The 13,552-nt window shown below is 31.1% G+C and overlaps 1 protein-coding gene across 4 annotated transcripts in view; it reads right to left on the reverse strand.

Moving 5' to 3' along the window:
* The window catches only part of Exn (Ephexin), a 115,896-nt gene extending 103,756 nt beyond the window's left edge, over positions 1 to 12,140 (reverse strand). For 2 of the 4 annotated variants that reach the window (XM_076394107.1, XM_076394105.1), the window contains exon 1: positions 11,867 to 12,140. The gene's annotated coding sequence lies outside the window, so the exon portion shown is untranslated. The remainder of the gene's footprint in view (positions 1 to 11,866) is intronic. The other 2 variants (XM_076394111.1, XM_076394106.1) reach the window with 2 other exon arrangements.
* Between the last annotated feature and the right edge of the window lie 1,412 nt (positions 12,141 to 13,552).

The raw sequence follows: 13,552 nt of genomic DNA on the forward strand, positions 1-13,552 counted from the left end.
AATTTATTAAATTTATTATAAAACACATCGCAGGTTCATCAACTTCTACGCTGTTCCTTGAGAATTTGTGCTGCAATTTCCTTTAATAAGTTCTGTTCCAGCAGGTATTAAAATCACTACTTTAAATCGATAATTGGAATATAACGGAGCAGCATCACCATAACCTCCTAACAGTATTTAATGAGTTTCGGCAGCACATTTCTTAAGTTTATGTTAGACAAATAGGGTCAGTATCAATTACATTTTTAGGTAGAAAATTCTATCAAAATTAGTATTTTCAAACAGTTTTCAATGTAACACTTGTTTACATTGATACTTTTTGTAATTCACTTTTAAACAGTAAAGTTTAGAGACAACTTTTTTGGTCTTTCAGCACGTTTTTTCTCACTGACATTAAAATCACCGTCTTTAAATCGTAGCAACCAAAACCAACAAATTATAATATGACAGTACCATCATCGTTTCTTTCTACAAGTATTTGATGGGCTTCCGCAGATGAGATCAAACAGCAAAAATAATTAATGTCGAAAATGCAATTTCAAGTGTTTCATGATTAGTATCGGTGGACACTGAATAACTCAAAAATACTAAACGAAAAGCTGTTATTTTATGTAAATAAATGTCAAAATCATCACATTTAACAATTAGGTTAGGCTATTTGAAGAAGCTTAAGTAATTTTAACGAATTGTTGACATATTTTTGTTTTAGGTTCATGGCCCACTTTGATACTTATTTATCCAGGCCCAAATATCCTAATCTAGTTAAACGTACTATTTTTTGAAATTTTTCTGTCAGTTCTCTCAAGCATTCAGCATTATCAATGCTTGTATGATGGGATTTAAATTGATGAATACACGTTAATTTTATAGATAAATTAAAAATGAGTGCCGTCCAGATAATAATATAGGTTGGTCAAACATTTGTCAAATCCGAGAATTACTAAGTGACATGTTACTTAACAGTTATAATCACAGAGCAATAGATATTTAACTTTATACGAAATTTTGCGAAAATGCTTCGCGACGTCCAACATCTAGACGTCGCTATATTTAACTTATTATTTGCTTTAATCATTTCCCTCGTTTTAGATTTTTTCTATCGCATATAATTTGACAAAAGTGAATCTCCAAAACACAATTTTAAAATGGAAACGTAAGTAACACAAAACTAAATGGAAAGCTGATTGTACGTTCCTCTACATTTCAAAACCATCGAATATAACACTTAGGTAGATTGTTTAACAGTTGTTTACGTTGATTCTTCGCATTTTCACCTTCCTAATGGATATCGCTAATTTAAATATATGCAAGCACCTTTTAATATTCCGAAATTTACCATCAGTCTTTTACGAAATATATTTTTACTTCACATTTCGTTTTTTTTAATCCCATGGTCAAATGAAGCCACCTATCTCGGTCTTGTCTTCGATCGCAAGTTTAGATGGACCTCCCAGGTTCAAACGTCCCTCCAGAAAGGTCAAGGTATTGTCAATTTGCTGTTCCCGTTCATCAACCGGGCCAGCAGGCTTCTTCTCTCACTAAAATCTCTCCTGTACAAGATGCTGGTTCGATCAGTCATTCTATACGGCTCCAATGTCTATCTCAAATACGTCTCACCTAGCCAAGTGGAACGTCTTCAAGTTTTTCAAAACAAAATTATCAGGAGAATAATCAATGCCCCCTGGTTTGTCAGGAATATTCGTAGAGAAACAAACGTCCCCCAAGTTCATGATTTTATATCCGAGCTCTACTCGGAATCGTCTTCGGCTTCGTTTCTCGGACAATGTATTAGGGATACATTGACATAGATGTATTACCGAGCTGGCCGATATTTTAGGCCAATAACTCATTCGGCACATCGTTGCCTTATTCTATCACAACCGACACTGCCCCGTCGTGCTCTAACTCGTTGAATGTTGAACTCGAGTTGTCTCGACCTTCTCCAGCGAGCGATTATCTCAGGTACCGCGAGCTGCATGGTGTGATAACGACGCCATGTCCTTGCCTGGCCCGTGTGCCTCTTAACGGTGTTACGGGTTACGGACACCCTCCTTACTAAGAAGTATCAGGTAAGGTCATAGGATCAGCTGATAGAGTGGGGTTTAGTAGGTAGCCCAGAGGCAGTCTCCACATAACCAGTCCAACTCGCTTATTCCTACTAGCTCCCTAAAAAAGCATAGTTTGGCTACAACACAGCTTCAAAATACCAAACAAGAGCGAAAATAGATCGATAATTAGATCACTGCCAAAAAAGTTCCCGAATATTATAAAAAACATTTTTATTAATACATGTTGTACCGATTTTTCTCAACAGATACTTTTTTAAAGTGAAATAAATTGATATATTAAAGTAGAGTAATATTTAAGATATAATATCCTAGTTGAAGAACACTAATCATTTATTGAATGTAGATATCTTTAATCAATATATTTTGTTCCATCTCCCTATCTCTATCTCTCTCGTTTTTAAATAAAAAATCATTGTCTTGTTACACTGACATTAACTTTTATTCGTGCTCTAAAAACATTGAAAAGAATAAACAAAAAAGAATCCGTCATGGTCCACTAGAACTATAAATGACCTAGTTCAATAATTCCTTTCATCTCGACTACACCCTGCACATCACCAAACCACGAACCAATCTAAATTACGGCAGAAAAACCGATGGAATATATTTAAAAGGTAAACGTTCTCGGCTTGATTCAACGCTTGTTTGAACGTTTCACACGAACATCTATCACATAATATATGAGTGTAGTAATTAGTATTTACTAATTAGGTCAGGGGAGATTGCTATGAATAAATAATGTACATGATTCCACTTTCGATTTTCATTGTTTTGTTATATAATTGTGTTAATTGTTTTATTTTATGTATCGTGTAGTATTAATAACATGCAGGTGAGCATTATTTCAATATCATCAGATCAAGTGGTACACGGAACTTGCTTAATAAACATTAAATATACATTATTTAAGTGCCAGTAGATATTAGAAACTAAGCTTATTAATTTAGCATAAAGACTAACTTCTTTCTATCAAATACTTTAATGTTAAATGATAACGTAAGGTGATTTTTCTCAAAAGATAAAAACTATAATGCCAATCAAAATCATCAACGACTTGTACATTTGTTGTATATTCTGATGATTTCCAAAGCCCACTTAAAATTACTGTAAACATTTTTAGTTGCTACGTTGACACAACTGTACTCTATACTGGTGTAGAGTATGAGCGACAACCGTCATTTATTTATTTAGTGTTTTGCTATTTTTACAGTAAATAAAAAGATCGAATAAAGAGTATTTATTAAATTTTTCAATGCAAATGGAACTGACGAAGGAATTTTTTAATCTGTTTTGAAACTGATTTAGCATCAAATACCATCGAAAAAAAGCACTATATTCATTCACCTGATATAGTTCCAACCGATTAATTTTTTTCAAAATACAAATTGCCGTACTGGTAATCAGTTAGAGACATCTTTTTTCAACCGATAAAAGACATAACAAATAATTCGCGGTGGATAAAACTAAACAAAAGCAGTGGAGATATGGTGGAAGATTTACCTCGGCCTGAGCTATCCAAGATGTTAACATAGCTGAAATGAAGAAAATGGTGACTGACAGGCAAATTTAAAATTTAGAAAGAAAACCATTTTTATATTTGTTTTGAATCTATTTTTTTATTAAATACCATTAAAACACCGCTGTATTCATTAATCTGATATAACTCACACTAATTTATTTCATACAAAGCATACATTAGCACAGTGATAACTATATAGTGGAATCTTTTTTTTAATAAAAAAAAGTTGGTTCTTAATTTGTCATCTTCAGCTGAGTTTAATGACAGAACCTTACCATAAATATAGCTACAATCACTATTATTATTTTCAGTAAAGTAAGAAATATAATTAGTTAATAGTCCTAGTTGTTTTTAAACGTATAATCCTTGCCACTCAAGCTCTTAGTATAATTTAGTATTCATTGTTATTCAAACTATAAAGTTTTCGACGATAACATGGTTATAATCTTTTATTTAATACTATTTTTAGTGCGTAATTGCATGACTGAGTTGGTTATTTCTTGTCGGATTTTCCTCTGTTGTCTATAAAGACATTTACAATTACAATCAGAAACATAAAGTATATTTATGTCCCAGCAGAATTTGAGCCCGCGACTATCGCAACAGTAGGAGGACCGTCATGTCGCTTTAACCACTACACCACCAAGCCCACTAATTTAGAACTATTTTATTTTAATGGAAAGAAGTGCCGACTTCTTGAGTCGACGGCACATAAATCAGAAACCTAAACGAAACCCTTATATCCTTATAATCTAAATACTTCACTCATCATAATCGCACCATCTTTTTCGAACAAAAAATAAGTCACGCTACGTAACACTTCTATATCGACTGGAAAATATATGTTGCTAGCATCAAACGTTTGCTAATTTAATTATACTTTCGCCAAGAAAAGTGAGCCGCAATCCGTATGGTTTGAGGGGTGGAGATTGGCTCCAATTTTAGAAGATGCTTATGTATCAATCTACACTAACCAATTTGGAGTCCGGCAGAGACCTGTAGTCTATATAATCATGGATAGTATCTGGTTAACACAGTAACTATTCTTTTAGGTTTCAGATTATTTTCGAGCATACATTTTTCATTGTCATTATAATATGATGCGAAAAAGTTGCTATAGACAAAATATTTACATACATATGTTCTTAAATTATTTTTTTTTCTAAGCCATTTTATAATTTAAATTTGCTTTAATAAATAATTATATGTGGTTTGTTTTGTTTAAATGAATTACCGTGGTAAAACCTACTTGCACAAAACCTAAATAAAAAGAAGCAGAAAAAAGTTGTCCAAAGTTTGGAGAAATAGTTAACAGTTAATTTTGTGCGAGTTGTTGCTATAATATATATTGCAATATTTTTGGTCACTTTGCTATAAAATAACATCACAATTACATTTTCATTGTTCAAGATTAATAAGTTAATTTAACATGTTATCATGCAGGAGCAAGAGGAAGAAGTAATTATGCTTATCGTGACTAACCGCGTTATTATTATTTGCAGACTCTATTAGCTTTAACTTTTTTAATTAATTGTTATACAGTGAGTCGCATATCGAACAGAAATGTTTGTTAGACTACGGGTATCATATATTTTCAGTGAATTGAACTTTCTGTCCCTGTCCAATCAATATATCGATAAAGTATGTTTCATTTTTATAGATTGACGCTTATCCTTCTTACCTTATGACAAGTTCTTGATGATAATGATAATTCAGATACAAAATTACTATGAAATTTTATATATTGTTTTTTTTCCATTTCATAAAACCGAACACAGATGGTGAAAACACTATAAATTCATGTTTTGTAAATTCATTGCCATTGTAAATTTTGCTATTTTCTCCTCAGGGGCTCGTTAACATAAATTCCATAACCTATTACCAAACACTAAAATATTATTCAGAAGCGACAATAGCTTTTCAGAAAAGTAAATATCACCAAAGTCACCTATCGATATTAAAAAATAGATGCCTACCAATCAAACCTTTCCACCTTTGATTCAATGAAATTTTGTCTCCTTTTATGGGAAAAACGGGAGAAGTCTTTTTTTTTTGAGTAATATACCAGTAAATTCTAATAAAACGAACTAAATACGCCTAAATCAAGTAACCAGGAATAGCCGTCCGATCGGTGACACATAATATACAAGCATATATTTTAGGCTGTATTTTCATTGGACCTAGGCAACCCACTGCCCGCTATCAGGTCCAATTCTAATAGGGAAAATATGTACAAAAGATAAAATTATATTATTACATAAATATGTAATAAAGTAATATAAAGATAAAGTGACACTAACTACATAATGGCCTAGAAAAAACACATGCGACAATAGAAGAAATTATAAATTATTAACAGTAATTTGGTAAATATTTTAAATCGCTGATAAATATTATGATGCTTAACGATTAATGTAATAAAATTTGTAATTGTATGACAATTTATTCCTTGAACCTTTCATCAATTATTTTAGTTATTTACTTTATAAACTTTGAGAAGGAAATAGCTCATTTAATGATTATAAATATATTACTTTAATAAAAATTTATATATTGTAAAAAATGAAGTACCTAAAGGCTCTACTGCTTGGTATTGTTTTAATTAACATGCAAATATATGTACATTTAATATTCAATGTTTGGAATTATAACATAAAAGTGTATAGAAATTATATATTTCTGAAAATAATATTACTCATGATACTTTTGTTACTTAATGTTAATGTTCGGTGATGTAGTTAAAGGGTAGTGAGTGTTAGTTCTTGAGATAGTTTGCATGTATTTTAATATACAGACGTCTGTTACTGTAATTAATGTTATATATTAAATGTATTTCTGATCTTATATTAAGAATGATTTGACAGTTTTAATGAAATTAACATATCGTTTTTAATTTAAATATTCTCTTCCGATTCACTTCCGATCACTAGTTCTCATTAATATTTGCATAATCAATAGAAGAATTTTGAAATTGTATCAAATATTCTCTTATTCGCTAATCTATCACCTTCGTAAGAATTTATCTATCCATGTATTGTTTTTGAATTTTATTGTATTTTAACAATAATATGATACTTTGGAAAAAGCATTATATCGTTCACTTGATGGTTTCATTCAGTTTGACAGCTCCGGTCCGTTTATTACTTCAGCTTTAGAAGACACTTCCTTCTACTACTTACTGATTGACTGTTACAGTTGTGAATACTTTCTTCGTGAATTATCAAGCCACATAGATAAGCAAAACAAATAATATTGTAAGATATGCTTGATATGCTTAACCATTTGTATCAGTGAATATAACAGAGTCTTGATGCGTTACTCTAGTGTTCAGAAGATCTTTATCAGGCCGTCTTCATTTGTTTTAATCATTGTAGCATGTCTTGGTGGATAAACAATTCAAAACTCCGAATAATTTTAATATAAAGGAAAATGAGCACTTAATTTTTGTGACGGTATTCGTACGTTACTTGAAAGACGTTGCAAGGTTATAAAAAACAATGGGCAAAATTTTTAACAGCCGGCTTGGTGGCGCAGTGGTAAGGGTGATGGGACAGTCTTCCTACTGTTGCGATAGCCGCGAATCCTGCTGGGGCATGGTCGTAAATTTATGTTTGTGATTGTTTAAAATTTGTGAATGTTCTAGGCAAAAGTGTAAAATCCGACAAGCAAAAATGATCCCAGTCACGCCAGTAACCAGGCCGGGTAAGACCGGATCTCTTCTGGGATGATTTCTAAAGTTGGTCACTCACCATTCGGTAGGCTTTAATGCTGAGGACCGTGGTTCGGAGCCCATGTTAAACTGTAGGTCCAGTCCAGATAAACCCATAGTTGGTAAAAGGAGACTTTAAAATATATATAAAAAATATTTTTAACAATTACAATATTTTTACAATAATTCTAAACCGATTACGATTTGATTAATAAACACCATGTTTGGACAACAGACAAATGAAACATGATTTTGTACATTTATAATTATTATGTGCTTATTGAATTGCTAGTTAATGAGATTAGTGATAATGTGCATCGTTGCAAAACGATTAAACGAGTTGTGTCCATATAATTAAGCTCGTGAAACCGTGTCAATACGTTTTCAGACACCAAAGAACACAGGTGTCGGATTTATGAAGAAATGCGATATGGTCTATAATCAGCAGTTATGCATTTAATATAAAATAAATGGTACTTGATTTTTTCTTTCCATTACAATGTAAGAATATGTCTTGGACAACACTTGAACAGACAAATATGTAAATAAAGCAAAAAAGCAAAAACCACACAAAACAAATAATTAAAGCAAATATACTTTTAAAAAGTTTTTAGCCGTACTATATCTTTATAATCCTCCCTTATCTTCATTAGCAGTTTCAGATTCATTGAATGAGGACTCCTTGTTCTGATTGAGATTTAGAAGCCGTTTCAACGTGGTAGATAAAGATCATCTATGAGAAAACAAGAATCTAAGTGGAACACAAGAATAACTTGTTGCATCAGCAAATATGGCGCGAAGATGAAAGAAATTGGAAGGACTTGTCACTAACTGAAGTCGTTAACCTAACCACTATTATGATAATTAATTGAATGACTGATCATTTATATATATTTTTGGTAAGTCTCCATCCAATAAAAGAGTCCAGTAAAATCCATCTATACAGAAAAAAGAAAAAAAAAACATATAAAGAGATATTAGAATTATACTTATATTAATCCTAATTCATAAAAATTTATGATCATAAGTAACGAAGGACAAAGTAACATGAGGTTATATACAAAATAAAACTTTAAAAAAGGCCTATTTTTTGAGAAGATCGAATGAATAAGCCAAGTTGTGAAATGTGTGAGTAGTAGTAGAAAGTAACGAGGTTAAGTCAAATTTAAAGATGTAAAAAATATGTAGCAGGTATTGCAGGTTGGCAGATGCAGTTTCTATAATAGGGTCACAAAATATTGAAATATGGATTAATTGAAAAATAGAATAATGGATAGAACCCTAACAATGTACTCTCTGTGCGTCTGAGTCACTAGAAATGACTAGTGAATGAAAACATTTGTTTAAAAACATAAGAGTGCTATTTCCAGGATGTGAAGATTGAAATAAAATTAATTACTTTCCAAAGGATTCTGCTTTAGCGTGATAATCTTCGGGAAACCTCTTATGATCTCCTGCATCAAACTTCCGAATAGGAAGATTCATTCTTTGCATTTCAGATCAACCAGATTACTATCTAATTTTATGTAATTTAAATAGTAAGTTTTTCATTAAAATCCGCATCGATAATTGAATTGAAATACATAGTATGTGTATATTCTCAGATCATTTCCCTTAACTTATCGAATAGGAAAATATTGGCTACAAGTTAAATATTGGTATAGCCAATTGCTCAGCCCATATTAGAATCTTGAAAAAAATTAGAAGGAACTAGAAGTGTAATATTATTTTCAAAGAAAGTAAATTGCTCTGAATTGACGAATCTTGAATAACACAAAACATACTAAGAACTAATTCTTATATACATTTTTATGATTCTGCTATTATGTTTTATTATCTAAATATTATTTAACGGTACCAGAATTTATATTAATTCCTTTGTTTGACAAACGAATGTACAAAACCAAATTTAAGAAAAAATCTTATTCAGATATTATGTCAGCAAATGGTGAAATTTTTAAAACAATTAATTTTGAAGAATATCTTGCTTGTTCTAGTGAATGAAAAAAAATTGCATGGGGCAAGAATCCTTTGCAGATCTATACAAGTATGTAAATAATAATTAGTGTAAGAAAAATAAGACATACTTTGCAATAATACTCTTAATTCGGTGTAATTTCGTTCCAAGCCTGTTATAATGCCATACATAAGTTATCTTTACTTGTAACTATGTTAGTTCTGTTTTATCTAATTTGGGTTACATCCGGTACAATAATATTCAAATATTTCAGTACAAGGTATCTCATAATGCAGTATACGTCCAATCCCTAGTCAAAGAAGATATCAAATCAAAATGAAACACGAAGCCAAACTCCACGAGAAGAGGTTCTAGAGATTCTTCACCCACTGGATGGACAACACATGTTTCTCAGACTGAAGAGGATCAAAACTTTACGTGAATTTATATAATAGTACGCAATTGACACGGGAGTAAAGTGGCAGATCAAAGCTACATGAACTAAAGTGTATGCGAATTAATAATTGTTAGGAATATATTAAGATCGGTTTCAATATAGATCTAAATAGAAAAAAAAACATCTTCTGGAAGTTTCAATTGATCTCATCAATGTTAAAATCGATTTAAATGACCATGTCAATAATGAACTGTTTAATTGTTCATTAAAAACTCTTTTTTACTTTATTATGTGGGATCATTGTCACGTTAAAATTTAAGGATCAAAGGTTATTTGTCTTGTATATAAACAATATCCAATTAATTTAGCTCTGTTGGATCGGGATTCCATTTTATCTGTTGGTATATTCTCCACCCCACTTTTACTATGTTTCACTTTCTTACTTATTTCATTTCCTCTTATTCGAACTATCTTGTTCTTTCCATTTTTCTATCCTCGATCATCCTCCTATTAACAAACACAACGTCATGGTCTTGTATAAGGTTCGGCCACGAGTTGCAAGGAATGTGTAGAATACCTAGTTGCAATTCGATTAGGATGTTCTAGCTCACCCGGTGTTCTGGCACGTTGCTTTCGAAATGCTAATACATCATTGTTCTTTAGACAAGGAATCGCCATATTGTGAAAAATATGAGAAAAAGTTGGGTAGGACAATGATGGAAAATATTTTGATTAATATATTCTACTTATTTTTCTAAATAAATGCTTTTTTAAGGTGAAAAAATGATCAGAATACATGCAACCACTTAATATTTAAAGCAAAGTGAACTATTCCCAGTTCTCATTATTTTGTTTATTATTGTCTAAAGAGATAACAAAAGAAAACATCCTTCTTGATGCGTCAAACTTTGTTATCAACATCATCGATTAGAGCTCATCCAACTTGTTCCAAGCCATTATTATATTACCATCAATAACTGGACAATATTTAGAAAAGATAAATGTACTGACTGCAGGGCAAAATACAATTTTCTCCCATAAAATTAATAAAAATAATAATGATTCATTTATAGAAAAAATCCAACTAACAATAGAAAATGATGAGTCTAGGAATGGTGTTATTATTGAAACATTTAAAATGCAAATGCACGATCATAAAAGTAAGGTTACATTCTTCAGAAGAACCGGTTATCAATGCACCAAGCGGTAAACACGAAAAGAAAACAACAAAAAATACAAACGGTGTCATCTGTTACTGCGTTAGCACTCCCCACATATTTTATAATACCCGTTTTACAGCTCCGATGTATGCCTCTGTAATTTCCTCGTATCCGAGCCATTAATAACCAGGCCATACAATGTATGCCGCCAATGTAATTACATATCCGAACGACTAGCTTTTGATATTTAAATAGCACAAGAAAATCACAATCAATTCACCACTACGTTTCGAAAACCGTTCTGGGAAACATGTGAACATATCGATAAAAACAAAACAATAACACCGGTCCACCGGATGATATACATGAAATTACACGAAACAAAAACCTTCAGAATTCCACAGGCCATTTTTATGTCCGTCAAAAACTCAGACATTCCATTTCATAATGATGTAATAGAATTACAAATCACACTAACGAATAATTTAAAATAGATGAGAACCGTTTAACAAATACCGAAACTATATTGTGAACCAACACTACATTACTAAATAATAAAATAAAAGTTTGAGAACACGGAAAGTTGAACCAAAAAACCAAAAACTAGTTCACTAAAAGGTCTGTACTATTATAAATTATTCTCAATACCGGAAATAACAGTGATTCTAAGGAAATAGCAAGTAAAACCTAAAGTGCGGTTAACCAAAAGGAATCTACATTCGATTCGATAATTATCAACAGTCCTTTTTTATTTATTAGTTAAAACCGACTATTCTATGTAACAAAAACAATGAATAAATCATTATTTACGTTACACAATCAAATAAACAGGATATCATACGATAAATAGGTAAAAAATGACGGGCGCAAGAAGTTTGATGTAAATCGATGTTATTAAAACAAATGACGAGCCGTCTCTCTCAGTGACGTTTGTTTATTATCGGTATTTTCCTCAGTCATGTTTGAATTATTTATAAATATTTAGATATAATGGCGTCGAGGTTAAACGCTGAATCGAAAACGATAAAATCGGTACAAGAACTGTGAAAATTCACCTGTTAATTCGTATTCAATATGAAACACAACCTCACTATTCTTCTAAACGGTTAAAAACAGAGGGTTTTGTTGGGCCCTTGATGTATTCCAATGTCCGTCACATAAACTTCACATCGAAACGAACGGGAAAAATACTCGCACGTCATATAAACAAAACGAAATCAATTGACAATGTTCACGACACTAATTAAAACTTTACTTATGTCACAAGGATTTACTGTCCGATATTTCGGACCACTTCGTATACGAACCGATACTCTGTACTGGTCTCCTAAAAGCGCAACTTGACGGCACGGTCAGCGGTTCGGAAACGATCGACGCTAGTCGGGTACGATCGACCAATGGTCGTTTAACATTCTTCAGAATTTTTCAGGTAAAAGGTACGTGGATGACGGAGATATCAACGATCCGGTAAGCACGTGTGCAGGTAATTCGTTTCGCCAATTGGTCGATCGGAATTCACAGGAAAACTGAATAAATGAATAGTAAGAATTCACATTCGTCAAGCAAAAAACGGCAAATATTATCTTGTGAACGTGTTTAGTTTTTCTGTCAAGATCGGGGATCATTAATTTTATTTAGTTAACGGTATTTAATTGGTATTAAGCAGTCGTTAGGCTCAGATCGGTTTATTACAAAGGATATTTTTATTAAAGGTTTTCCTTGGAATAAATATATTTTAATTTTAAGGATTTTTTGCAAATTCAAGGTTTTATAATGAAAAATTAGTTTTTATCAAAATATTAGAATTTTATACTAAATTCCATCACAATGTATTAAATTAATCATCTTTCTCTCCTAATAGTACAAAATAATAATACAAAAATGTAGAAATGAACAAATGTTTTTAATACATAACATTAACTAAAATAATAAATATCTGTTAAAATATTAAAATATATGCAAAATATATCAATCTAATATCAGAATAATTTCCCTTACTAACCTTTTTTAAATTGCATTTAATTAAATCTAATTTACATTAAGTCTCAATAATCAACAAAATATTAATCAGTGTAAATTACTACGCCACTGAACAACATAACAAAGTATCAAAATAAGATTATTTTCAGAACTTCAGACCATCAAATATAAGTAATATATGATCTTTCTTTACTTTTATGTTATAAACATAAGTATGGAATAATAAATGAATAAATGTTTGTATATTAAAACAGAGAATATATGAATAAAACAATTTTGAAATTGATAATTGCATTTAACTAGTAGATTAGCTTTAGCTCGGCTTAGATCTTGTTTTAATATACATTAAAACAATAATGAACACAATTAGGTAATTTATTTTTTAGAATTTGGAAATACATGTTGGAATATATTTAGAATCATTAAAATAACTATTGATTTTCCAAAACATAGAAATCAATCTTCAAAGAATAAAATGTCATATAGTCACATATGTTATACATACATTTTAGTCACATACATTAATATTCAACAGTGCTTTAAAATGTTAATGTACAAATTTACTGTCAATAATTAATACTTTCTTCCATTTGTACTATGTGTTCCATTTATGCAAATTATGTATGTGTTATTTTCTACATATGTCATTTAAAGTTGTGACATCAAAACGTTGCAATGTTGCCGCATCAACTCTGAGTTCAGTTTTTTTAAAGAATTTTGCACACGTCTGACAACCGGACGACTTTAACAGGATCATTCGT

Source organism: Rhynchophorus ferrugineus, unplaced genomic scaffold (assembly GCF_030347505.1).
Source record: "Rhynchophorus ferrugineus isolate W39M unplaced genomic scaffold, kcgeb_rfMv2 rfM2, whole genome shotgun sequence".
NCBI classification, from domain to species: domain Eukaryota; kingdom Metazoa; phylum Arthropoda; class Insecta; order Coleoptera; family Curculionidae; genus Rhynchophorus; species Rhynchophorus ferrugineus.